This window comes from Dasypus novemcinctus, chromosome 12 (assembly GCF_030445035.2).
Source record: "Dasypus novemcinctus isolate mDasNov1 chromosome 12, mDasNov1.1.hap2, whole genome shotgun sequence".
In the NCBI taxonomy this organism is placed as follows: Eukaryota; Metazoa; Chordata; class Mammalia; order Cingulata; family Dasypodidae; genus Dasypus; species Dasypus novemcinctus.
Window position 1 is genome coordinate 2,267,632 of NC_080684.1, and position 27,948 is coordinate 2,295,579.

General features: G+C 42.2%; 1 pseudogene; it reads right to left on the bottom strand.

Moving 5' to 3' along the window:
• Positions 1 to 5,270: 5,270 nt before the first annotated feature.
• Positions 5,271 to 19,268, bottom strand: LOC131280771 (thyroid receptor-interacting protein 11 pseudogene; annotated as a pseudogene).
• Positions 19,269 to 27,948: the final 8,680 nt, after the last annotated feature.

Consider the following 27,948-nt stretch of genomic DNA (forward strand, 5'->3'; position numbering starts at 1 on the left):
AGGCATAGTTGCCTTTTGAGAGGCAAGTTGGCTGTGAAATTCCTTCCTGAGAGCTCATACCATCAGCTTAATTTTGAAAACCTGGCAAAAAAAATCAGTGAGAAAAAGCCCTTCATTTTACAGACAAAGAAAGGAAACACACACGTGATCTGCTTTTATTAAGACATTGATTTTAATTTTGAAAATGGATAATGAAACAACCTTATGTGGGTTAGTATGTAAAGAAAAGTCTAACGTTTTCTGTGAACACTACCCTAGAGTCACAAGCTATTAACTATATGCTAAAGGTGAGAACCTGGTAAATGTAATGTCACTCTAAATTCTTGTTTGAATAAATTGAGAAGATGCATGTAAAAAATAAATGAAAATTAAGATCATGTCTAGATTTATTGTAGTTGTTGCCTTTGAAAAAAAAGAGTTTAAATAAGGGGCCGTAATCAGATGGAAAAACAAAATAGAGAATGGAGGTAAGGAGTGTGAAGATCCATACTTAAGAGTGGATGAAATTTGGAAGCAGGAAACAGGGAAGCAATCTCCTGTAGGTTTTAGCATCCAACTGTCCGATGGGTTCTAAACCCCACTGAATTAGCAACAGAGTGCGCATCAGCATCCCCAGATCTTCAGTATTGGGGACTAAACAAAGGAGTAAAGTAGACTTATTATTTTACTGAACTTATTATTCCAGCAATGGAATTACTTTTATCATTGGTATAAATGCCGTGGCCACTGGAGGTTCTGCAGGTGGAGAGAGGTAAGAACAGGAGTAATACGGGTGCATTTTTGGAACACTGGAGCTTTCCTGCATGATACTGCAATGATAGATAAAGCCCATGATCTATTTTGTCACAACATATAAAATTATGTGGGGCAACTTTAAACTATAATGTAACTATGGTCACAGTTAGTAGCAATGCTTCAGTATGTGTTCATCAGGTGTAACAAATGTACCACACTAATGGAAGGTATTGTTCACATGGGAAAGTGTGTGAGGGGGTGGGGCATATGGGAATCTCCTCTATTTTTTATATAACATTTATGTAATCTAAAGCTTATTGAAAAATTGAAAGATAGAAAGAATCAAGCTTCCATAGTTTTAGCATTGCAGAGAAATAACAGCGAGAGAGACAGGTTTGTGAGGTTGAGAAAGCTATCCTGAATTGTACTAAGGTCCGGAATTTCAAGAAATAAGTTCATATATAACGATGACTAGAAAACATATTCAAGCCTATTGCCATGCAAAAGTAATATAGGGGAAGAGTAATGAGTAATATCACTGCAAATAAATGAAGGCTCTTGATCTTGATACATTTTGTATACTGGAATATACTTTTTCAAAAGTAATGTAAATGAAACTAGATCTAAAAGGGTATAATAAACCAGATAAGAAACCTTAAAATTCTGCATGATCTTGCAGTAATGGATTAAGGCCATGTTAACGTTTATCAGATTTTATAAAATTATATGGTCCAAAATGTAAACCATAAGGTGAATCATTGACGGTGGTTAGTTAACTATGTTTCGATATTTGTGTATCAGTTGTACCAAGTGTACTTTCCACAGATAAAATCCTATCGTTGTGGGAAAGGGGAAAAGGGGAATAATGTTGGTTATATGGGAATTCCCTGTATTCTGTATGTGACACTCTACTATGACCTAAAATTTCTTTGAAAAGAAAAAGAAAAAAAAAAAAAACCAAAACACTGGGTGCATAAATTGAAGAAAATGTCACTGTACATAGAGGATAACTGTTTTACCATGATGAAAGGCAAAATGCAAAAAACCATGTTACTTTTTCTTGGAATATTTTTTCATTATTTTTTAATATCCCAATTTTAAAAAATATTTTTACTTTTTGTTAATTTTTTTCTCTATTATACTAATGTATAAAACTACTTCACTTTCTTAATAATTTTGTTGTAGTAATAATATAGGCCCTTTTTTCCTGAGTATCAGACTTCTTTCTAACAGCTAGAAACTAGAAACGGTCCTAATATATATCAGCAGGTGAGTAGATGAATGCACTGGGGTATATGCATTTATTGTAATACTAGCAATACTACTCAGGAGTAGAGTCATGAATGCTTGGGATTCACAATATGGATTGATTACCAAATTACACTGAGTGAAGAAGGTGAAGAAATAAAGCACATACATTATGATTCAATTTTTATAAATTCTGGAATATGCATAGTAATGCAGTGTAACATAAAGATTTGTCCTTAGCTGGGCATGTTTTGGGAGGTTGGAAGAGGTAGGAGAGAGGAATTAGAAAAGGAGAAGAGAACACTTGTAGGGCTGTTGGATTTGCACACTTTCTTGATTGTGGTGCTGGTTGCATGAGTATGCATATCAAAGTACATAACGAATTTTATAATTTAAATCTGTCATTTTTGAGATGTCAGTTGTCCCTCAAGAATCTGTTTTAAAAAGTAGATATATTGGTAATGAAGGTGATACGGAGACATAAATGAGGATCCATGATGTGACAGAGATTCCTGAAATACAATTCCTGAACGCTGGTCCTCTGCTTGTTACTCAGGTAAACACTAGAATGCATTCACAACACAATTGATTCCCACTACAGAAAGGCATCTGTCCAGGGTGTAAACATCAGTAAGTTTGTGAAACTGTGTCTTTTTCACGTAGGAATTCCAGTCTAGTGATGTAGATTTGGGCTCTCGTTTACCGAATATTTGTTCATAGGCATGTCACTTAATTGTCTTTTATTCTTTTTGTAGTTTTACATCTGTGAAGTGGAGGTATATGGATACTTATTTCCATGTTTCATATTCTTTTGTTAAAAGGAAATGATTGGTATCAGTTTTAGCTTAGCACAACCATATAATATGAAATCCCATTTTCCTGAATGCTACCTCTTCTAACGCCACCAGGACACTCATATCTGCTCTAGGCATTGTCCAGTATTATCCAACACTAGACCTTGCTTTATGGTGCGAGGAAATGACAACTGGGTCCCTAACCCAGCTGATTAAAACCAGACCAGTCTTGAACCTGCAACTCTGGGAGAGGAGAGCCTCAGCCCTGGGATTTTGAGGTCTTCACGTTCATTGAGTAGAACTGAAAAGCAACAATTTATCATGGAGTTTTAGCTTAGCTAGTTTCATAATATGGCAAGTTGAATAGAAATTTTTTTTTGTATAAAAATAAATATATTGGCTTTGTGAGTGAATGTGAGTGAGAGGAAGACTGACATTGTAGGAGAGTTTTCCGAAGGTGTTGAATGTTGCGTGCAGATGGTGGAGTCTGGGGCAGAGTTGGGTATTGCCTGGGAGTCTCTCAGACTCTCCTGGATCCTTTGAGTTCATCCTCAGTAAGTAGTAGATGGGCTGGTTCCAGCAGACACCCTTGGGGGTTCAGGATTGATGGAATGAAGAAACACTATGCAGACTATGAAGGGCAAGTCCATCATGTCCAAGAAAAATGTCTAGAACCTACCATGTCCACCAGTGGATAGTCTGAAAGCCAAGGGTATGTTGGTGTATTACTGAGTGAGATAAAATGAAAAGAGGTGGTGTGAGCCCCGATTCAAATCTCCCCTGCAGAGTGGCCTCCAGGGGTTGCTCATGGCCCCACAGTGCCAGAGTTGTGCAAAGGCAGAAGAGGTTGATTTTGTCATCTGGAATATTCCCTAAGGGTCTGTGTTTCTCCTGTACCAGTGGACAGCTATTCTTTCAAGTGATGAGTGGCTCTGTGGACAGCTGTAGGGTCCAGCAGCTGAGAGGAGAGTACGTAGCTTTGATGACCGAGGGCTGCGTTTGAACCTGAGGGGCCTGCCAAGGGCTGCAAAACTTGGCTAGCGATAGTAGCCATACTAACTCACAGCTATAGCTCAGCCATCCCTGTCCAAGATGCCTGCCAAGGACAGTTCTAGCTGTCACCTACATCCATCAGCCTGTATGCTCAAAACCAGTGAAGATATGCCGTGTGGACGCATATTAGAGAGAAGAATGTAGGAGATCAGACTTACAGCTGTACAGAAACGCAGGATTGATGGTAAGTTTGTCTCAGTAACACCAAGCCCATAGTTCAAGACCAGGGTTCGTGCAGGTAGAAGTCAAGAAGATGCACCTCAGGGATCATGTCAAAGAGAAGGTGAGGGGAAGGCCAAGATCACTGAATCAAAGTGTAGGTACAGGGTAGGTGCAAGGGTACATGAAGATCATCGTGTCCAGGGATGTGAACAAGGGTGGGATGGATAAGTGCTGGCGGCCTCAACTTTATTGAGTGCCAGGTCAGGACCTGCTGCAGGTCGAGGGAGCGTTTGGAACCATGGAGTCCAGCTTCTCTAGCCAAGCAGGTGAAAGGGGGACCCAGCCACATGGATTCGAGGGGCCAGAAGTTTATCAGTGGAAGGGGAGATTAGGAAGACTGAGTCCAAGGCAAGTTTCAGGAGAAATTGAGGCCATGGAGCCAAGGGCGCAGAAACAAAGTAGTTGGAAACCAGAAGCATTCATGCCAGGGATGAAATTTTGAAAATCCATTGGGGAGATGTCATCAAATGACAACTTACAGATTTTTAGGCATACTTGCGCAGCATGTGAATTTTTTTTGGAAATTTAGGAATTATCATGAAGAAACATATGGTCCTGTCCTTTAGTCAAATCATCGAATTAGAAATGGGATAAAAGACGCAAAACCATAATCACACTTACACATCTACCAATGTACAGCCACATAAACACATAAGAATGTAGACCTTAGGATCCATAAATGACATATGTTCATTGCCGTAAACCACTAACACAATCACACGCTAACCCACAACTCAGACACCCAGTAGAACCACCCCAGCCTAACACGTATAGTAAGATTCATGTACACTACTACACCCAAGTTAATCCACACTCTTTCCCACAGTAAGAAACTTAGACACACACAGACACACACATATCATTTCCCACAAGTAAACCGTAGCTACCCACATGCTAATGCAAACACATGAACCCATGGAAATGTGCATAGAATAACCTGTGTTACATACATATTGATATAGAATATCAAACACATTATCCCATATACTTAAGTTAGCACCTGCAAACATACCCATACAGTTTAGAAAGGTAGACGCTATTGGTAAGATGTTTTATAAGGAGAGGAAATAACCAGGCTTATTCAAGAAGGTCCTACTTAAGCTCTCTTTGCCCTGGTTCATCAGATGGGCTTCAGTGATTCATGGATCCTTCACTCCACCTAGTGGCCATCCCCATTGTGCCAGCTGTGGGGGGGGGGCATTGGTACCTGGATTCCCACTACATTTCTCTCACAGTGATTCTTAAACAGTGATACACTGCTGTTTCCAAGACAGTCATGGAGCTCAGCTGAAACAGGAGCTGGTTCTTCGGCATATCTCTGGCATAGATGTTCTGCTCTGGTAGAAAGGTTTGGAGTAGGCAGTAGAACTGAATGCAGTGCCACTCATCCACCGTGATGGTACTCTCAGGACTGATGGATCCAGACTTAGTTGGAACACTCGCTGTGATGAAGAACCTACCAAAATGTGAGGTGACAAAAGGGTCTTTGAGCGTTTCACCTGACGTGGGCTGGACACCCCCTGCTGTACCTGACATAGGACACCTGAGGACAAGGTCTGCCACAATGAGTGAGTTGAAAACTCACCATTCATCTCGATCCCCACCAATCCCTAAGACACTTATGAACTCCAGGAGTTCCAAGTCCATGAGATGATCTCCCTGAGCACACACCCAGTTCACAGAGAAGAGAGTCATAAACTTTCCCATTCTGGATCTGTCCTTACCCTGGAAGCAGGGGTCCTCGTGTGCAGGTGGGAGAGCCCTTCTTAGCTATGGGGAAGCTCAGTTGGGACATTGTTCCCCATGGGCTGACGAGGATATCTACCCACGGTGGGCATACACCAGACTAACAGAGGCCTTCTGCTTCAGAAGGTGCTCTTTCCACAATTTCTTCGTTACATACTTCCAGATTACAAACATAAAGAACAGCAATACACACATTTTGAGAGGCCCAGATGGATCACATGTGTGCCTATGAAAAATGATTTAAACATCAAAGACAAACACACACACAATAACACACATATTTACTGTACACTAGAAAATAAGATGACCACTGAGAAGGTAACACTTGAGGATTTGTCCACCAAGGCAATGTATTAGGCAGAATATGTAGCCCCAAATATATCTAGGTCCTTCAACAAGACACTTGTGAATGATGGCTGATATGGCATGAGGGTCATTGCAGGTATGATTCAAGATTTTGAGATGAGAATTCCTGGAGTTTTCAGTGGGCCCTATACATATTGACAAGTGTCCTTATTTGAGGACGAGAGGGATATTAGGTTGCAGGACAATAACAAGACAATATAACTGCTGAAGTAGACTGATTACATCAGTTTTCAACATGGCCTAAGAGGCCATGAGTGAGAGAATTCAAGAAACCCTACTTTGGAAGCTGAAACGAGATTCTCTCCTAGAGTCGGTAGAGGAGATACATTCCTATAAATACCATGATTTGGCGCAGTGAATCCTATTTCAGACTTAATACCAGAATGCTAAGGATGGAAATATGTGTTGTTTTGATTCCAAAATTTATCCTCTTCAAAACAGCCATAGGAATCTCATGTCTCCAGGGAGGTGTATGTCCATCAGGACAACCCTAGTAACAGATCTGTGGCCCATGGATATGTCTGTGTTCAGGTATTTCTGTCAAGGAAAGGACTGAAGGAGCGGGTGCTGATCAGGACTGTGCTTGAACCGAGCCCGCCTGTGAGGCCCTGGCTGGGAGGCCAGTTACTAATGATTTCCCTGTCAGAGCCTTAGGGCTTAGGAGACTGGAAATGAGCTGGAAACAGAAAAACTTCCTTGATTTTAATAATGGCCAGCTTCCCTTCTAGTTCATTTATTTAAAATTCACATACAGAAGTTGTGAGGAGGATTGGCTGCCCTAATTGGTGAATGATGAAAAGAAGACTGAGATCATTGTTTGTAGCAGAGCACGGTGGCTGCAGAGCTCTGGAAAAAGGTGTTTTTCCTTGCAAACTGATGTGTAAAACACAAGATGGAAGTTGTCAGAGACTAGTAGATTCATCCCATGTTGATTATTTATGAACATGCTCGCCAGCACATGATATTTTCCAGATGTATGAAAATTTTATTTTTAACACATTGGAAACAGCCAAAATATTCTGAAATACGGTTGGCCAGTTCACAACAACACCAGTTATTTCCGAGTATTCTCATTTTTCACACTCTCCCTAATCCATAAGTTTGTTAATATGAAAAAAAATAAGACTATAGCTGTATTAGTCAGCCAACGGGGTACTGTTGCAAAGTGCCAGAAGTCTGTTGGCTTTTATAAAGGTATTTACTTGGGGTAAAGTTTACAGGTACAAGGCCCTAAGAGTCCTGCTCAATGTTTTCTCATGAGAGTCAGTTGCCCCGAGTGGAAGCCGTAGGGAGGAGACCTCTGCCTGGGCTCCCAGGGCTTCCTGCCTCAGTCTCTGTCATAGGGCTGGTTCCTTCCAGGCCTGCTCAGCTGCTCAGCTGCTCTGTTCTCTTCAGCTGCAAAGTGACAGGTGAGTGACTCCTCTCTCCCCATGGCCCCAGGATGAAATGAAACAGAGCTCCCTCCTCTTCCATGTGTCTTCTTCAGTAAAAGCTTTTGTATCAGTGCACCAAGGGGACAGCTCTCAGTATAACCTACCTGTCTGCCTCTCCCATTTCCCCTATGAATACTTTCTTCCATTTGTATGTTACATTTGTTAGAATTGATGAATAGTGTCGCACTGCTACTTCTATCCTCTATAGTTTTCATTTTATTCACACTTTTCAGCATGCAATTTTATAGGTATTGGTAGAATGGGGGTCTGAAGAGACTCATAACCATCATTACAGTGTCATGCAGAACAATTCAGTTTCCCTAAAAATGTCCTGATTTCCAACTTCTCTTCTCTCCCGGTCCCGAAAGAAAGTCTGGTAACCACTTCCCGTTGCATCAGCATTAAAAAGTTTCTGTGATTTGAATGATACAAGATCTACTTTGGTCCATGGTTGCATCCTTCCTTATGTTTGTTCATTCCTCTATCTTGAGTGTGGAATAGTGATGCTTGCTCTCCTTCAGAGAGCATGGAGGCTTAGATCTTACAGGGCAGATGAAGGAAATGTTTTGCTTGCAGTTGTAGATACTCCTTGCTTTTTGGGATCATTTTGTTAGTTGCTCTGGGCAAATTCAATGATCTGGAGAGTAGGTGTTCTTGCACCTCTGCTGAGATTCAGGGCTCAAGCAGGATATGAAAAGCCTCAAGATTTAAGTCTCTACCTTGCCCATTTTCAGTTGGTGTAATGGGTAGACTTTGTCAGCTCAATCAGGTGAAGTGTGCATTTGTTTGGTCAAGAAAGCAGTGAGCTAATTTCAATATAAGGGTCTTTCCTGGACTTTAATCAGTGAGTTGATGGCATAGATGGCAGAATACTTCTACAATCAATGAGGAGATTGCCATCAGCAACGAGTGACCTCTCATCCCTTTGTTTGAAATTCTTACAAGGAGAATGATCTCATCATTCAGAGAGAGAATCCCCATCTCTATGTAAGATAGCTATCTTCTCCGGTGGGAGTTGTAAAAGTGACTCTGCCCTCTGATTATTTTCAAGGACCTTAAGGACCCTCTGTTTCCACTAATCAAGAGGCTACTGACAGTTCATGGCATTGTTACCAGATTTTGTCTAGGTTCTTGACTGAGCTGCAGAAATGAATTTCAACAGCACATCGAGGGGAAAAAAGAAGAGCACATCTGTTGAGTTAAGCCAATAATTTATTCAGGTCGGGTGGGAAGAGAAATGGGAGAAAATGACAGATCACAGGTCCCAGGTAGAGAGAAAGATGCTGAGAAGTGATCAAGCAGGCTGAGTTACAGACTACAGTTTCCCATTATAGTTTATAAGTGTCCAAGTTTGACTTGCATGTTGATCCATGTGGTAGAACTCAGCGGGAGAAGGGTGAAGAAGGCAGGAGCAGGGCAACCCAGCACCGGGACTGGGGCAGGGTGAAGGCAAGAGCGCAAGAGAGCTTGGCACTTGCGTCCAAACTATAAATTATTCCACACTGCTAACGGCAGGGTACGACATGTTGCAGTTGTTTGTTGTTTTGATTGATTTCCTCTCCCATCAGTCCCCCAGGAGGGCCCAATTATTAAGTCCTTGTGGAATATCCTGGGCTTCTCCTGGCTTGTGGAGGAAATTGTCTTCTGGATGGCAGAACCGTTTGTGGGGTCCCGAAGCTATCTTGAGGTTACTGAATTCCCCGTGGACTCTTTGTCAGGTTCCAGATCTGAATCTTGACTCCCTGTCTTACTAGCTGGCTTCAGCATGAGTTTGCAATAGTCATCCAAAATATCGTCCCATGGTATGACTCTTTCAATGTTCATAAGAGGCAGGGATCTGGACTAGAGTGTTTTTAAGCCCTTAAGTATTTTGTGGAGAAAGAAGGTTTTGTTCTTGAAGCTACAGTTTTGAGATGTCTGAAAAGAAATTTGGGTCAGGATGAATTTATTGATTTGGGCCTGTTTGAGAAAAAAGTGGCACTCACTTGGGCTCAGAAACTGAGGCTTGCAGGCAGGCAGAAGTTTATTATTGGGAAGCTCTCTGAATGGAGGGGGTCTGAAGAGACTTTGGCCCCTCGTGGAAGGTGCAGGTGTGAATTTATACAGTACCTCAATAGGCAGGAAATGCTCAAGGGAAGGGGATTAGAATTAGAGCCTGAGTATAGCCTGGGTTAAAAGTGAATTCTTCTCGTGCTTGGCCTGGGGGTAGTGGCCTAGGAGGTGGGTAAGCATCGCCTGGGAGGACGGCTGGGACACTTGGATCATGTTCCCAGCACTGTCCATCCCCCTCATGTCCCAGCCTCTCCCCAGGAACCTGGGAATCAGAAAGCCAGCAGCCTGAAGCCTGTTCTGGAAGGGGGTTCCTGTCTTTACCTTTGTGCTTGGCACTGAAGGAGCACTTGGGCCTTCACTACCAGTAAGAGGCACTCTTACTCCTCAAGCACAAGTCACACTGATGACGAAGCCTTTTCTGGCAGGGCAAGCAGGGCAAGGTGCAGGCAGTGGGAGCTTGCTGGACTCCACCCACACGCATCTCTGAGGAGGTGTGGCCTCTGTGAGGACTGTCAGCCAAGCTCAGCCTTGAGAAACCTGTGGCTTGCAGCATGCAGGAGGAGGGGGACACGATCTTTTTTGCTCATCTACTGGCATCACAGTCCACTATAATGGGGAGCTTGATGATGCATTTATATTATAAGCATTGTCTATCTTAGGGAAAAATAATATGCTAATGAATGACTCTACATGCCTGAAATATTGTTTCTAAATTAACGTATCATGGGTGCACGTTGTATGAAAAAAATCATGCATTATTCTGTTGTTTTATCATTTATATCTACTATGTATTTTTGACACTCTGTACATATGAGTGTGTATAAGAAATGTGATATTAAATTAAAGGGCTTTGCATAGAATCATACGTTATAAAGGTCTTTAAGTGTACAGGCCTATTACTTGATGCCACGTGAGATGGAGAAAAGAAAGTAGGTTTCTTAGATGATACCCCTCTGTCCATGCCAGGATTACCCACTTCCTCCTTTTCCTTGAGAACACGGGCCTCTATAGAGTGGTCCCAATTTTGTCTGGAAATTCTCAGACTGAGACCTTTACAGAGATGGACAATGCATGTTCTGTTCACAATTTCAAGCACATTCTGAAGCATTAAAAATCCCACAATATACATGTAGTGTTTTATAATATGTAGGAATGTATATATGCATGTTCACACAAAGGGAATAGCAATAAAAACATGATTTGAGCTTGAAACATGGATACATAAAAGCAGTTCCTAGACCTGATGGACTTGAATGTAAAATATTTTAAGATGGTTATTCAATAATATTATTTAATTGAATTGAAAGGAAAAAGATATAGTGTAGATATCTTGGGTGACTGAAAACTCTTTCTTTGGTGGCAGAGTTTGGGAAGTAAGGAGATCATCTGGAGGTAGGTGGTAATCATGGAAGCCTGGGAGAGAAGGTAGTGAGATAGAAGGAGAGTGAAGGAGGGACATAGCTGCACAGGGTATGCCAAGATTTTATAGTAGAGACCATCGGGCTATCAGATTTACATTTTGTAGTTGCTGCAGAAAGCATAAGACAATGAATTCTACCAATTCCATCTGTAGCATGGGGCAGGAGAACATAATTTCTTTTGAGGAATTGGATCAGAATCGCAATAAAGACTTGAAGGATATATGAAATTTCTTAATCATGTAAGTGGTTTCTAGAATTACAGATCCTTTCAGTTAATGAGGGAAGGTGATCGTGTACAGGATTACCTTGGGGAGAAGCAAGAAGATGGCACAGTGAGAGCATGGAAGGACTGGAAAGTTGACCCTAGGAGGACGTGCTGATTCCTGAGGTTGCCATGAGAATCCTCAGTTGTGGAGTGCTGTGTAGTCAAAGCTACCCCTAGAGTTCAGGCCTATTATGCAGACCTACAAGCTGTGACCATGGTCTCACCACTGCTTAAATTCATGCCCACCAGTGGGAAGTCACCGACAGTCCCAGGTCCAGAGATCCCTGGTAGAGAGTGGGAGAAGCAGTGATTTCATGAGTAATCCAGAAACCTGGATCTGTTCTCTGTGATAGGAATCATGTTTTCTCCAAGATAAATGTCAGCAAAGGAAGCTCCAGGTAGACACACACCTTCAAGGTGAACCTTAATGATGCAGTATGTAGTGGACATCTAACTTTTCCTTTCAAATTGAGCAATTAGACATGGATGGGACATTTCTCCTCATGACGTCCCAATACCAGCCCAGGTATCATTGAATTGAGCAGCCTGGTGTGTGTCTATTTGGTGAATGGGTTATTGTCTCTCAATGGAAAGGATTCACCAATCAGCGATTTCCTAGAAGTCAGTTGGACAGAAACAATTTTCTGAGTTGATCCTCATGCTTTAAGTCCTCCTTGTCCTGCAGGACTAACACCACTGTCCTCCGCTGAATACCATCCAGGATTAGGTTGCCTAATACCTGACAGTTCCTTAGATTAGCTATTTGTGTATTAAAAATTGCCTGCATTGTTAATTAATTAGCAATTGTAGCACTAGGCCGTTGAAGGGTGTGAAAAATATGACTATAGGAAACTGAAAAGTGATCTCAAACCTCCTTTTTTAAGAAAAACTGTATTTATGGCAAGATTGCTAAAATTTTATAACACTTGAATCAGTAATAATAACATAATGAAGAAGTTTTGAGGCACTAGTCAATGAGAATACTCAAAAGTCATTTTGTTGTGCAGCCATTTTGCTACTGGCTCTGTCAAGGTATTCCATATTTCTACCTTGAATAAATTGTTGAAAAAGTAACTTTCTGTTGAAATGCAGGCCATTTCATTTGTATGCCGGGATTGTGTCACCAGTATTTAGTCTTTCCTGTATTAGATTACTTCAGTTTAAAATCTTTACGTTCTTCAAGACTTTTCAGAATTATTTATACTGCTATAACGTCAGTATGTTTTCATTCTCAGAACCAATCTTTACAAAATATCATTGGGTTGTATGACAGCAGAGTGCAACATGCTTGGTTCTGGAAGTGGAGTGCTGGATAAATCTCATTCCTTCCCAAGGGCTCAGTGTTAAATTTAGGTGCTATTGAAGTAGTGTCATAGTCTTTGGGGTGGGAGCAGCCAATGGAACCCTACAACAAATACTTTACATGAAAAAAGGGAATCTGTACTGACAAGGTAATAGTGAAATTGTGGAGAATGCAAGGAAAATTTCAGGTAAAGCATTACTTGACAATAGAAAATGATCAATGGAATAAACTTCATAGGCATCATTTTCAGAAATTTGGGGGGGAAAATGTCCACATTGACCAAGTTCATTACCATGTAGAAATTCCAGGTAAATGGGTCAAGTTAACTCGAGGATTTTGGAAGGAACCATGAAAAGAGCAGAGGTGCAAGAGAGCTTTCACCTACTCAAACACTCCCGTGGTGAGAACATTAGAGTTTAAAATTAATTAAAGTCTATTCCTTTTCTCGTGAATAACTTACTGCAATAAAAAACACAGGGAATATATATACATATATCTGTGTAACTATTACTACCAAGTGGATAGTGAATGCCCCCAGTTTTCCTCTTCTACCTCTGTAATTCATAACTCAAGCCCCTTCTCTTCTCTTCTGGCAATGTTTGATCTCCCTGTTCAACTCGTTTCCCTGAATTGTACCTTAAACGTTGAACATTTCTAGTGTAAAATTCACAGGTATTCACTTTATTCACTGATATGTATCACCATCACAGTGTCCGTATTAGAAAGTAGTCATCACTATTTTAACTTGTATCGCTTCTCTTCATTCTCTCCTGAATCCCGTTAAACCCTGTGTTAAGTCATTTCCCTCATATCTCTTCTGAGTCAGTAGAGGAAAGGTACTGGGGGCCGTGCTGGGGCTCCCAGGGCACAGAAGAAAGGCAAAAGGGAAAGTCATGATGTCTTCCACCTTGCTCAGTGTCAGTCTAGGCTCTGCCCACACTGATGGGCATGTCTCTAAGAACATAGCTTGTGATTTTCAGAGTAGGGAGGGAGCCAGAGACTTGAAGCTGGAGGTGAGATGAGAGAGGAAGCCCAGGACCCTGGCAGGAAGGCCCCTCCCTGCCTCTACTCCCTGGTCCTGGGAAGAGCTTCAGCTCGTTGGTCCTGATCCCACTCAGTCCAGCCCCTCCTGGGCTCCCTGAAGGACCGACCTGGTTCTGGCCTCACACTCCCTGCCTCACCACCTTTGCCTTCTCTCCTGATGACTACTGAGCCCTCAGATCTCAGGTGTTTCTGTCGTAGAGGCACGTTCATTCGCTTTTCTTGGGAAGGGCACTCAGCTTTCCACTGTCCCATGGAGTACCCATGAATGACTCTTGATGAAATACTTAGTGCTTCACCTGTTTATGTGATTTCAGCCTTTTCCAAGGAAGAGGAACTCACTTGGCCTGCATTCCTGCACATGCACAGACGCTGGACCCTGCGACCCATTGTCTATCTCCATATCTTTGTGTGTACATATAAAATATGGCCAGAAGAGCTATAGATTAATACCAACAAGAAATTCCAAGGCATAAAGATTAGTTGGCCTTTTGTGCATCAGTGATATTTCTCCATGGTAAAATATAATTTATTGTAATATTGTCATCACATGGAGTTTCTTCTTACACAGAGAATAATAATATTAATGAGAGAAACCCATTTGGTACAATGAAGGGTAGGAATGGAGTAGTTTCATTGTGTCAATCCCATCATTTTGCACGTGAGTGTCACTGTATCAGACAGGAAGGTCTTAGAGGCCCTGAAGTTGGGTGAGGTGAAACTCCTGAGTCCGGCATAGATTTCCCACAAGCAGATGGGGTGTAGACAGTGGAACAGGTTGAGTCATAAAGCCAATTTATAAAGCAGATTCTAGTGTGGTAGCAGTGGGCTCTAGGAATGGATTTTGTGGATAGGGGAATACAGGTCAGATGACCATGGATGGACTGCAAGGGGGTGGCACATGGAATGGGGAAGGGGATCGAGAGGCTATGACAGCAACAAGGCAGGCATGTCTTCCTGGAGCCAAGACAGAATTTGTCTTAGTCGAGAGGGTGGTGGCAGTGGCCATGCAGTCACTGGGATGGGCCCCAGGGGGAGGGGAGCCCAGGAGTGAGAGTCAGGAGAGGAAGGACCATGGGTTTGGGGATCCCCGTGCTAATTCTGGGGGGAGCAGTTTCAGGAGCAGGTTCTCACATCCACTTGCCTGGGTGTCATGGAGTTACTGTGTATGTATCGATCAGAGTGAGAACGGTGATGTGGGGTGTTCCTAGGAGAGGAAACAGGGCCCTGACAGTAACCCCTCTCTCTCATCCCACTCTTCCATCTGTCCTCCCTGGCCTGTAGCCTGTATGTCAGCACCCTTGTCCTGCACTGGGAGCCAGGCCTAATGCATAGAATACTCAGGAATTCTTCCTACACTTTTAGTTCAACCAAGTAAGTCCTAAAGAGGTTTATTTAGCATAAAACTTACGTTTCTGAAGATATGAACTGTCCAGTTTGGTGCACCAGCCGAGGTGCTTTCTCACATTGTCAACCCCTGGTGACCCTCAGGTCCTGCCCCATGGCACAGCTGGCTGCCTGTCTCTGCCGAGATCCCTGCCTTCCCCTCCAGAGTCTACTGTGTCCTGGAGATGTGCTGTGGGCAACCAGGCATAGGGCTTGTCTCTCATAAAATAATCAGAGAAGGAAATGAAGAGCTGCTTGATGGCTGTTTGCATTTCTTCTTCTTTTTTTTTTTTTTTGTCAATTATGGTAAAAGAGAGACAATTAAGTTTAAAAGGGTTTAAATCAGAGGGAAAAAAAGGAGATTATATGGCACACTTGTTCTATGACACCTTCAATTTCTAAAAGTATAAAGATAGTTTTATTAAGTATAAGGACAGTACAGGTACAAACGAACACCTGATTTCTTCTACAAGGTGACATTATGATAAAATATATACATATATACACACAATGGTTAAGGGTGGCTTGCCTGTTTCACAGTGGTATAGTCATTTCTGGCTTGATTGCCTGTTGCTTCAGAGTCTTTCAGTATAACTGCAGCGGTGTTGTCAGGTAGCATGGCAGAGCTGTAAATGTGGGCAGCACGTCTGAGACGGGTTTCAAAAGAAGATTCCCAGGCCCACCAGTTCCGAGTATAGCTAGGTTGATTAGAGGCACCGCTGCAGAGCAGGGAGCTAAGAATGGATTCTCAGGTGCTCTTGTACTGGTTCTGGACGCTGCTGTATATTTAAAATGTGGTGGTACATTTGTGGCTCGTTGGGTCCTTCCTGGTGGATCTTGGAGATTCATATCATGAGCAGAAAGTTTTGGTGGTGGCACAGATGGATGAGACTGTGTTTGTAGAAATTTCAGAAAATGTTCTGAGAAAGAACTATTAAGTACACGCTGTCGACTAGGTTTCAGAGATGTATTGGGAACACTTTTTGATCCTCCTCCAAGCCACCCGCTCATCCACCTGGTAACTGCACCCTGGCCATCAGTGAACAACTCTTCCATTTCCTCCTTTCTCATACTCAGACTGCTTCCCATTAATCTTAATACCTCAGGAAGCTTGGTTTTTGGTGCCTGAAAGTATCTAATAAAGAGTTTTCTGATTAGGACTTTGTCCACTTTTCCTTCCGTGCTCTTTAGTACGTTCGTCAATTTCTTTTGTACCTCATTCAGCATTTCTTCTTGGCATGCATTTTGTTTTTTAAGATTTTTAACTTGTTCTTCCTTCAGAGTTAACTGTTCTCTCAGTCTTGTTGCTGAGTCCAGTGCAGCATTCGCCTCATCCAAACGTTCCTGTAATGATGAAAGTTTTCCTCCCAGGTTTTCTGCCTTTGTCTTCCATTCCCCTACAAGGTGGTTTTGCTTTGCTAGTTCAGCAGAATACATGGCTTTTTCCTCTTGCTAGAAACAGTCTAGTACCCCCTGCAGGTTGGCTAGGGAGAGAGCATACTGCTTTACTTGTTCCTGTGAGATGGAAAGCTGCTATGCAGTTTCATCCCTCTGTGCAGAGACTGCATTCAGTTGGAGCTGCAATGATGCTACCTGCAAACTGGCTTGACGCCTTGCGTCCGTCATTGCATCAGAGGATGAAAGTAGCTTGTCTTCCAATGCTGTGACTTTCTTTCTTAGGCTGTTCTCCCTGTCTTCTGCAGCCAAAGCTTCACGAGTAGAAGAGTCTTGTGATTCTAAAACATGCTTATGCAGGCTCTCTAGCTCCCAGTTTAAGTGTAATTCCTTGTTATGTAAATGTTGTAGCTCATTCTGCAGGGCACTGTTTTCCATTTGTTTCTGTTTCAGGGCCAACAGGACTTGATCTCTCTCCTGTTGAAACACAGCTGCCTTCTCCTGCATGGATTTCACTGCATTTAAAAGCTGATCTAACTCCCCAGTCTTGTCCTGTTCCTTTCCTTTGAGTAGTTGTTCCAAAACAAGAGCCTTCTCCTTCATTGCCTGGCACTGAAACTCCCTTTCTTGCAGCATCATCGAAATCATGCTATTAGCCTCTTGTAATGCTTGATGTTCTGTTTCCTTTACCCTAGATGTTTCTGCTATTTTTCCATTTTCCTCTTTCAGTTTAGAAATGTCCATTTCTAAAATTAATATTCTCTCCTTCAGGTTTGTCACTGCCTGCCTTAAAAGTTCATTTTCCTTCACTTTGTTAGTGAAATTCTCTTTTAACGAAAGGAACTTGGCACTGTTGGCTTCGATTAAGAGGTCTTTTTCCTTAAGTAATTTTTTAAAAACGTCTTGTTTGTCCTTTATCTCCTTAACTTCTGGATCATTTTGTTCATGTTCTTTTCCTTCTAGCTCTGGGGTGGCAGCAATTAAATGGCATAATCTGTGATTCTTTTCCTGTAGAGTTCCGATTGTTCCATCTTTTTCCTGCAGTGATTTTCTTAACTCTTGTAACTCTTGTTGAAGTAATTTAGAAGGCTCCCTCAGTACACCAGGTTTAATATCCCTAAGAGATTCTGCTGACTGTGAAACAGGTGATGGTCCAGAGGAGAGCTGTGGTAAAATAATATCAAGTTTTCCTAAAAGAAGATCCTCGGTGTTGCAAAGCTGCCCTAGGCTGTGCTGAACTTGTGCTAATTTCTTCCCAAAATTTTTGAGTTTGCTTTCGTTCTGCTCGTAACGTTGGATTAGTTCAGTACGCTCTCCTTGGAATGTACAATTATTTTCACTGTGAACCAAAACCTGAGCCTGAAGTTGATGAAATTCCTCCTGTACTTGGGCTGAATCACAGTGTATGTTTTGTGTTGTGGTCATCACTTGCTGTTTCCACTCTTCCATTTCCTTTACTTGTTGCTTTAATTTATCCCGTTCCTGTAATACCTCCTCGAAGTGATGACTGTTAACACCTCCGTCCTCGTTACCAGTGCTGGATGCATGTAGAATAGTCAATAAAGTCTGACATTTCTGACTCAATGCATCTATTTCAATATCTTTTTCTCGAATGATATATGATAAATTATGCACAGTTTCTCTAAACATATTCTGCTCACTACTTTCAAATGGAGTGCACAAGGTTTTATTTTCTTCTTGCAGCTTCCTAAGGACTGCTTCTTTGTCAGAGACTATGTCCACCATTTTGTGGTATTCTCTTCTTAGGTGGCTATTTTCCCTAGTCCTCTCACTGAGAACAGCTAATACGTGTTCTCTCTCCAGGACAAAGGCTTGCAATTGCTGTTGGAAATAAACAACATCCTGGGTGTAGGGAGCTGAAGAGGTTCTTGCACGAAGAGCTTGTATTTCTGAATCTTTCTGCTGGATTATGTGAGTTAGTTTCACAAGCTCCTCTTTGGACAGCTGATCAATCTGCTTTGTTAAAGATACATTCTTTTCATTTAGAATTTTAATCTCTAATTCTCTTTCTTTTATCCCCTTTACTAATATTTCAATTTCACCTTTAGATAAATCAAGCCTTTCACTTCCATATTCTATTTTGAGGCTCTTGACTTTCTTTTCAACAGAAATATCCAAATTCTCTGTTTGAATTCTCTGTCTTCCTTCCTGCATCTGGGTTCTGGCTTGTTCAATAGTGTCTTGCAAATTCCTTGTTTCCTCATCCTTCTCTAAGCAAAGATGGGCCTGTGAGGTATTCATTTGCTCATGCTGGTATTGAAACTCATCCCTTTCCTTTTTGTGCTCCTCTAAAAACCGAAGTAGTTGAATCTCACTCTGGTTTTGATCTTCACTTGTCTTGTGATAATGTTGTTTTTCCTCTTCAAGATCACCCTTTACTATATACAGTTGAGATACGTCAGACTCAGTGGCTGGCTGCAGATTCTGCACCTGCTCCTGTAGCACAATCTGTCCTACTCTAAGGTGACTGATGTCTACATTTTCCTCTTGTAATTCATTTTGGGAACTTGTAGATCGCTGCTTGCCTTGAAGCTCTGAGGCTTCATGCTTCTCTTCTAGGTCTGCACAGTGTTTAAGTCTGTCATTCGCTGATTTTAAGGTTGAATGAATGGATTCGCTCTCCTCTCTGCTCGAGTTAGGTAAAGCTGCTTCCACGTCCTCCATGCCCTCCATTAGCAATCCTGTTGTCAAGTTTGACCTCTGTCCAGTGAGAGAAACCAGGGTGCCCCTCACTCTGCCCAGAGTTTGTCCCAAGCTGGAGCCGAGGTCACCAAGCCAGGACGACATCGCTGTGGGTCAAGGAACTACACGGTCTGCTGTGCGTGAAGCAGCCGATGTGGTCAGACTCTCCCACCAAGTGTCCTCCAACTGTTGCCTTGACGGAACTAGTCCAAATCTAAGCACTCAGGATTCCACAGCACAGTGAGGGGTTGCTGGGCAACACCAGCTTCAGGGGCTCCCCCCAACTGCCCGACTCTGCCCAGAAACACCAAGACCTGGCCTGGGACTTGACCACAGGCCTCCGCCAGTGACACAGTCAGGTCCACGGAGCCTCCGCTCCTTCCCACACCTTCCCCCCACCCGAATGGGCTTTTTCTTCCTCTGCTTTCCTGACTTTCCCCGGTTCCACGGGCAACTCCTGCCGCCTCCACCCCAGTGCAGGGACACCTGCCCTGAGAGCAGTGGCTTATTGGAGTCCAATTTTATGACAGTTGATTTTTAGGTTGTTTTTTCTACATTTTAATCTGTTTAGGGCAAGAATATGCCTCGTACTTATTTCTCTTAGAAGTATATTTTTTATTCAAAAATAAATATTTTGTAATACTTGGAAAGGAGAAAGTGACAAAATAGAAAAAATGGAATTCATTTTAAATTTTTAAAATGTGTGTTCACTTGTTTTAGAAATGCCCAGTCTCGGGCAACATCCCAGACCTCCTGATTCAGAAACAACGTTTAAGGAGATAATGCAGGTGTTGTGCTCATTAACATGTGAGACGCACAAAATTGTAAGGATTTTAAGATGCAGCATTTTAATTATGGTATTTATTGACTGTCTTATTTTAGTACAAGTGCTGGACACTTTGCCTAGTGCTTCGTATGCATTTTCTCATTTAATTCTCACATGGGGTATTCTAGCTCTCTTACCTTTTCTTATCAGTTTTAAAATAAACTTGTCAATTTCTCCAAAGAAATCAGTGCAATTTTCATTGCAGCCGTTAAATTTATAGATTAATTCAGAGTAAACTGACATAACATTATGGTTTCTAGCCCATCAAAAAGGTCTATCTTGGGCGGCGGACTTGGCCAAGTGGTTAGGGCATCCGTCTACCACATGGGAGGTCCGTGATTCAAACCCCGGGCCTCCTGGACCCGTGTGGAGCTGGCCCATGCGCAATGCTGATGTGCGCAAGGAGTGAGTGCCATGCCACGCAGCGGTGTCCCCCGTAGGAGTGTCCCCCGCATAGGGGAGCCCCATGCGCAAGGAGTGCGCCCCGTAAGGAGAGCCGCCCAGCACCAAAGAAAGTGCAGTCTGCCCAGGAGTGGTGCCGCACACACGGAGAGCTGACACAGCAAGGTGACAGAAACACGGATTCCAGTGCCTCTGAAACAACAGAAGCGGACAAAGAAGATGCAGCAAATAGACACAGAGAAGCAGGGTGGGCCGGAGAAGGGGAGAGAAATAAATAAATGAATAAATCTTTTAAAGAATTTTTTTTAAAGAAGTTATATCTCTCCGTTCATCTAGGTAGTCTATATTTTTCATTTAGGTTCTCTTTTATTTCTCATAGAGATAGTTTATAGTTTCTAATTTTTTGAAAAAATATTTCCATTAGAAATTTGTGGTTTTACAGGACAGTCTTGCGTAAAATTAAGGATTCCCAAGTACTACCTCATCACCAAGCCATTGCGTTGGTATAGAAGTTTTGTTAGAATTCATGATAGTTACAGTTAAGGAAAGAGTAATGAATTAATACATCTCCTTCAGTAAATCAGACTGAGATAAATTTATAGTTTTCTCTCACACATTGTCTTCAGCCCCTATTATTTTTGAGATATTCAGATAGTTGTGCGTGATATTGTAGTGACATATACAAGCCATTATACACTTGTCAAAACATAGGTAATTGTGTGGTCCAAAATGTAAAGCATAACGTAAACTATACACCACTCTTAGCAGCAATGCTTCAATCTGTGTTTATTAATTGTAGCCAATATTACCATATTGATGAAAGATGTTAATGGGTAAAAGTGTAGAAGCAGGAAGTTTGGGGTATATGGGAATCCCCGATATTTTTGATGTACCATTTATATAATCTAAAGCCCCTTTTATTTTCTTGTTACAATGTCTATAATCCATCATGTACCATAAGGTTCACTGTGTTGACGTACAAGCCTTTGTGCAAAATGTCCACTTTCCTAGGATTCTCATGATGAACCTTTTTTAAAGCCTTTACCCCAGTGAAAGCACTATTATTTTAGAATTCCCTGTTCATGTTTCACTATTTGCTGCCACTGGACCTTTGCACATGCCATAGAACTTACCTGTCATATTCTTTATCAGCTCATATCTTGTGTTGTTTTTCGTTATTGATCTCTGTCCCTTTATCTTTCCTACCTAACTTGGAATCCCCTTCCTTTCTGGAACTTGCTCTTCCAGAAAAGCAACTCTCCTTCCAACTCTGACCATTCCCTTGCAGTTTGATCCCCTTAACAATTTATTCAATTTATAACATTCATAGATCTTGTATAATATATGAATCTTAATTCAGCAGTCCTGTCATCATATAGTGATTCCATTAACAAAAATATTCTAGGTTGTACGTAAATGTAATATTTCTTTAAAAGTTTTGCATTATGCATTGGCAGTGATTCAATTCAATGAAATTGGATTTTTTTCCATGCTATATTTTAAGGAACATTATTATGCAAGTTGAGTTACATCTATAATTTGTTGGGTGGCAGGATGTTCTGGTGGATTCCTAAGAATGGTTCCCTAGACTGGTTTGGGTATGTTACTTTGGCCCTATTTCTATTCTTCCTTAGTATCATGTATTAGGTACAGCAATCAATAAAAGCTAAGAGTGGTCAAGTATGTGTAAGACCAGATGCCTTTGATTTAAAGATTGTGTGTCTTTGATTTTCCTGGTTTATTTTATTATTATTATTTTTTAAAGATTTATTTTTATTTATTTAATTCTCCTCCCCTCCCCCGGTTGTCTGTTTTCTGTGTCTTTTTGCTGCGTCTTGTTTCTTTGTCCGCTTCTGTTTTCGTCAGCGGCACGGGAAGTGTGGGCGGCGCCATTCCTCGGCAGGCTGCTCCCTCCTTCGCGCTGGGCGGCTCTCCTTATGGGTGCACTCCTTGCGCGTGGGGCTCCCCTACGCGGGGGACACCCCTGTGTGGCAGGGCACTCCTTGCACGCATCAGCACTGCTCATGGGCCAGCTCCACACAGGTCAAGGAGGCCCGGGGCTTGAACCGCGGGCCTCCCATGTGGTAGACGGTCACCCTAACCACTGGACGAAAGTCCGTTTCCCTGATTTTCCTGGTTTAGATTCCTGTTTTTAAAATACTTTAGATCGTTTTGAAGAGAAGCTGTATCCATTTTCATGGTTGGCATCTAATTCAATACATAGTGAAAGAGTGACTCATTCTCGTTGCATATTTCCTTTTAAATCAATGTATATATGCCAGTCTTCCACTCACTAACCAAATATTTCTTCCCATTAGATTTATACTTTCATGTCGTTGGACTCAAAGCTTGGTACAATCACAGAATATTAGATATGGCATCAAGTCCTGGCTTTGCTACTCAGTAGCTGGGTGAACTTGACCCTGCCATTTAATTTCTCTGCGTTTCTGGTATTTTATCTGTGAAATGGGGATGATATTTATTTCACCACCTGCCACATATGATTATTGTAAGGATCAAAATGAAACTGAAGTTAATGTGACCTGAAGAGACTTGAGTGACTGAATCCTGAGGTTGCACAGCCAGGAGAGCAATAAAGCCAGGACTGAGCTGAGGGCTGCTTGTGCCTTGGTGACTGTTTCAACACAACTTTGTTCTGTACCTTGGTAGATAGTCTCTGTGTGAGTTTGTTGACGTAAGCTTTGTGAAAGTGCTTTGTAAACTAGAAAGGACAAAAGCAATCCAAGGTCCACGGGATGGAGGAATAGAATATGGATTACAGTGGACTTACCGATATTCTGTTCATGAACTATTGTGATTAGTAATGGAAGAAAATGTGGCATTGGTGTGGAGAAAGTGGCCATGGTGGCTGCTGGGTGTGGGGAATGAGAGGAAGAGATGAGGTGTGGAGGCGTTTTAGGGACTTGGAGGTGTCCTGGTTGGTGCTTCAGGGACAATTACCGGAGATTGTATGTCCTCCCATGGCCCACTGGAAGGAACGTGGGAGAGTGTGGGCTATGATGTGGACCATTGACCATGAGGGGCAGCGATGCTCAGAGATGTATTCACCAAATGCAGTGAATGTCTCATGATGACTGAGGAGAATGTTGCTATGGGGGGAGGAGGGCGGTGGGGGGTATATGGGGACCTCATATTTTTTCAATGTAACGTTAAAAAAATAAAGACAAAAATAAAAAATAAAAAATAAAAAAAGAAATAAATGTAAGTTGATAGTTTCTTATATGTATGGGAAAGAATTTTGTTATTTTCCAAATGTTTGTCTAAATTCAATGATGTCCATCATAGAGAGGTTCTTTATTTTAATCTACTTAAAAAAAAAATACAAGTGTTTTCCCCTTCCCCTCCCTACCTTCTCCTGCCCCCCCCTTTTTTAATCTGTATTCTTCTGTATCTTTTTCTCTCTCTATTTCTCTTTTTGTCTTTTCTTCTTGTTTTTTCTCCTCTAGGATTCTTTGGGATTCGATTCTGGGGACCTCTGATGTGCAGAGAGGTTCCCTGTCAGTTGTGGCACTTCGGTTCCTGGTTTTTGCTGTGTTTCTCCTTGACTCTCCCCTCCATCTCACTTTTTTTTCTTGTTGCATCATCATCTTTCCTTGTGACTCACCTGTGTGGCCACTGGGCACTTGGCTCGCCACGTGGGCACTCACACAGGCACTTGGCTCGCCACGTGGGCACTTGCGTGGGCACTCGACTTGCCACAGCGGCACTTGGCTTGCCACGTGGGCTCTCGTGCAATCACTCAGCTCACCACACAGCCATGCTTTCTCTTCTTCTTTTTTCCCAGGAGGCCCCAGGGACCAAACCCAGGTCCTCTCAGGTGGTAGGCAGAAGTCCTATCACTTGAGCTACATCTGGTTCCCCCGAGTGTTTTTGTTAAGTTAGCAATATCTAAACAATTTATTACTTAACACATCTTGGAACTTACAAAAAATATATTATATGCTTCCCTGATTCTATCGAGTTTCTTATCTCAATATGTTTGCCTTAAACGTGGTCCCCCAAATAATGTATGTATATTCTTCCTAATTACATCATTCCTTCAGTGGAAACAGTGAAAAGATAAGTTCTTCTCAGTATGTTAACCTTAAAAGAGAAATACTGTATGTATATCCTGCATATCTTCATTGGTCTTTCAGTGGAAACAATGGAAAAATAACTGCACTGGCTTAGCTTTTCCACATTCATCTTGGTAGTGAGTCTGTCTGCCTTTCTACAGATCCATTGTTATGGTGTATCCTTTTTCCCAGGTGCACTGTCAGCCAAATTTCAACACAGTCTTCTCTTTGTGGTCAGTTGTACCAGACTGCTTGGTAGTACATGTCCATTCAGTGAGTCTCAGTGGATGTCTTTTTGGGTTTTTTCCATCTACTGAAAGTAGCCCAACATTTCTACCTGGTATGTTCTTAACCTTGTGATTTTTAGGTAGAGGATATTTCACCAAATTACAAATCAATGACTTGTGTCTGAAGTTAGCATTTGTACTAACCATCCCATTTCCTCAAATTCTTTTAAAAAATTATTTGTATTGTGGCAACCTATGTAACATGAATTTTGTCATTTTAACCATGTTTATGCCTGCAATTCAGCAGCATTAATTACATTTGCAGTGTTATACTACCGTTACCACTATCCATTACCAAAACTTTTTCATCACTTCAAACAGAAACTCTGTGTCCACTAAGCAATGACTGCCCTTTCCATCTCCCACTGGCCCCTGGTAACCTCTAATCTACTATTTTTCTCTATGGCTTGGTTTACTTTAGCTATTTCATGGTAATGAACTCAGAATATTTGTCCTTTTATGCCTTGCTGCTTTCATTTAACATAATGTGTTGAAGTTCCTTCCATGTTAGAGCATAAATCAAAACTCCTTTTTATGACTAAATAATATTCAACTGTTTATAAGTACCACATTCTGTTTACCCATTCACCTGCTGATAGACATTTGGGTCATTTTTACCCTTGGCTATTGTGAATAATGCTGTTCTGAACATTGTTGTCCAGTTATCTGAGTCCCTGTTTTCAGTTCTTTTCAAGATATACCTAGGGACAGAATTTCTGGGTCATATGGTAATTGTATGTTCCACTTTTTGAAGAATGGCCAAATGGCACCATTTTACATTCCCACTGTCATTTCACAAGTGTTCTGTTTTAGTTTCCGTGCTGCTAAAACAAACACCTTGCCAGGGTGTGACTAACAACCGGAATGTATTGTCTAAAGACTTCGGAGCCTACAAGTCTTGCTTCTTCCTGGGGTTGGTGTCTTCTAGCTGGCCTGCAGTCTCTGTGGTTCCTTGATTTTCCATCACATGACAATGCACATAGTAACGTCTTCTGTTTTTCTGTTCCAGTTTCCTTTGATTTCTGGCTTCTGGCTGTTCCCCGGGGCTTCTTTCCCTGTGTCTAGTTTCCTTTGCCCATAAGGACTTCAGCTACATGGATCTTCATTCATTTGGGCACACCTTAACTAATAACATCTTCAGAGTTCCTATTTACAAATGAGATCATACCCATGGGACCAGGGGTTGGGACCTGAACGTGCCTTTTGTCGTAGCTTTGATTCCATCCCCAACAGTCCTCCCTTGCTACCTACCACCAAAGGATATGCTCTTCACAAATGTAAAATACATGAGTTCCTTCACAACATCCCCAAAACCTTATGCCATTTTAGAACAATGCTAAGAATAAACTCTCAGCAAAATCTGTCATGGTTATGGTCCATCCTGGGGCAAAATTCCCCTTTCAGATGGACGTGGAAACCTGGAAAACCACTTATCGGCATCTAATGTACAATGGTGGAGCAGGCATAGACCAAATATTCCCATTGCAGAAGGGAGAAATTGGCAGGAAATGAGAGGTCATGGGTTCCATACGATTCTAAAACCAAGCAGGGCAAACTCTATTAGATCTCAAGATCTGAAAGCCACCTGTGGCTTGATGCTTAGTCCATTGTGCCTGATAGAGCAGCAGCCCACCTCTTCTAAGCCTTTGTGTAGAGGCCCTGCTCTCCCCAAACACTGGTTCCACACTCTCCGAGCATTGGAATGGTGGCCAGGTTCTCCATGAACACCCAAGCCCAGGGCACATCCCCACGATCTACAGGCTCTGCGTGGTGGCTCTGTCCTTGAACAACATGGCACAAGACTCACCATCTCTAAGCACATCAATTCAGAACTTCTCTGTTCCCCTCAGTCCAGGCTGGCAGTGGTTCCACTCATACAAGATTGGAGAAAACCTTGTTGGCTTTGCGTGTAGTTCAGGGGGAGCCACACCATCAGACAGTAGAACAGTCCACAGATCCTGCCTGGGCAAGTGCATTTCCAGTCCTGACCTCCACTGAAATGGCCGAGTGGACCCCTGTTCAGCCTCACCTTCTTTAGCTTAGGTGTTGGGTTTCACCCTTACCTGGACCCTGTCTTCTGGGAACTCTCTGAAAGCTCAGGAAGTCTCTGAGAGAGCCATTTCTGACCCTAGTTTCAGAAACATTATCTGGATAAACTGAGAATTTTTCAAACCATCAATCACTGTTTTATTTGTTTATGTGTATGTGCTTAACAATTCAATCCTCTGTTTCTCTCTTTCCTCTCTGATTTCACTATGAGCTGGGAGGAGAAACCAGGCTGTACCTTCCACATTTAGCTGGGATATCTGTCTCCTCAGCTTAATGTCCAAGTTCATCACTCTAAAATTCTGCCTTCCATCCAACATCAGAAACTCAATTTTGCTAAGTTCTCTGCTGTTAGCAAGGATTGGGTCTTTTCAAACTTCCAATGCCACATTCATCATTCTCTTCTAAGACCTTGCCAGTGGTACCTTTAACATCAGTTCTACTCACATTTTGTTCATGATGAATTACGCATTCTCCAAGACGATACAAACTTTTTTCCAGCTCTCACTCCTTTTTTGAATGCTCACAATTCTTCTAGCCTTTACTCCATACCTATTACAAACCTGTTCCCGTATTTTTAGGTATTCATAATAGGAGCACCTCACTTTCTGTTCCCAAAAACTCCTTTAGTGTCTTGGCTGCTAAAACAATTCCCATGAAGTCATTTGCCTGACCAGCAGGAGTTTACTGGCTAACACTTTCAGAGACTGGAAGGCTGGCTCCTTCCTGGGGTCAGTGTCTTGTGACTGGCTGTGTCCTGTGGTTCCTCGGCTTTTCTGTCACATGACAAAATGCACAGGGTGGCATCTTCTCTTCCCTCTTGTGGACCATTGACTTCTAGCTGCTGACTGCTCCCCGTGGCTTCTCTCCCAGTTTCCAGTTTCCTTTGCTTAGAAGGACCTCGGCCCAATTGGATTAAGGCCCACCTTCATTCAGTTTGGACAGACCGTAGGTAATACCATCTGCAAAGGTCCTATTTACAAATGGGTTGACACCCGCAGGGCCCAAGATTGGGACCTGAACATGCCTTCTGGGGAGGGGAGGGCATAATTCAATTCCAACAGGAATTTCTCCACATCCCCATCCACACTTGTTATTTTCTGGGGTTTTATTTTCTTTTACTAATAATCATTGAGTATGTGTCAAGG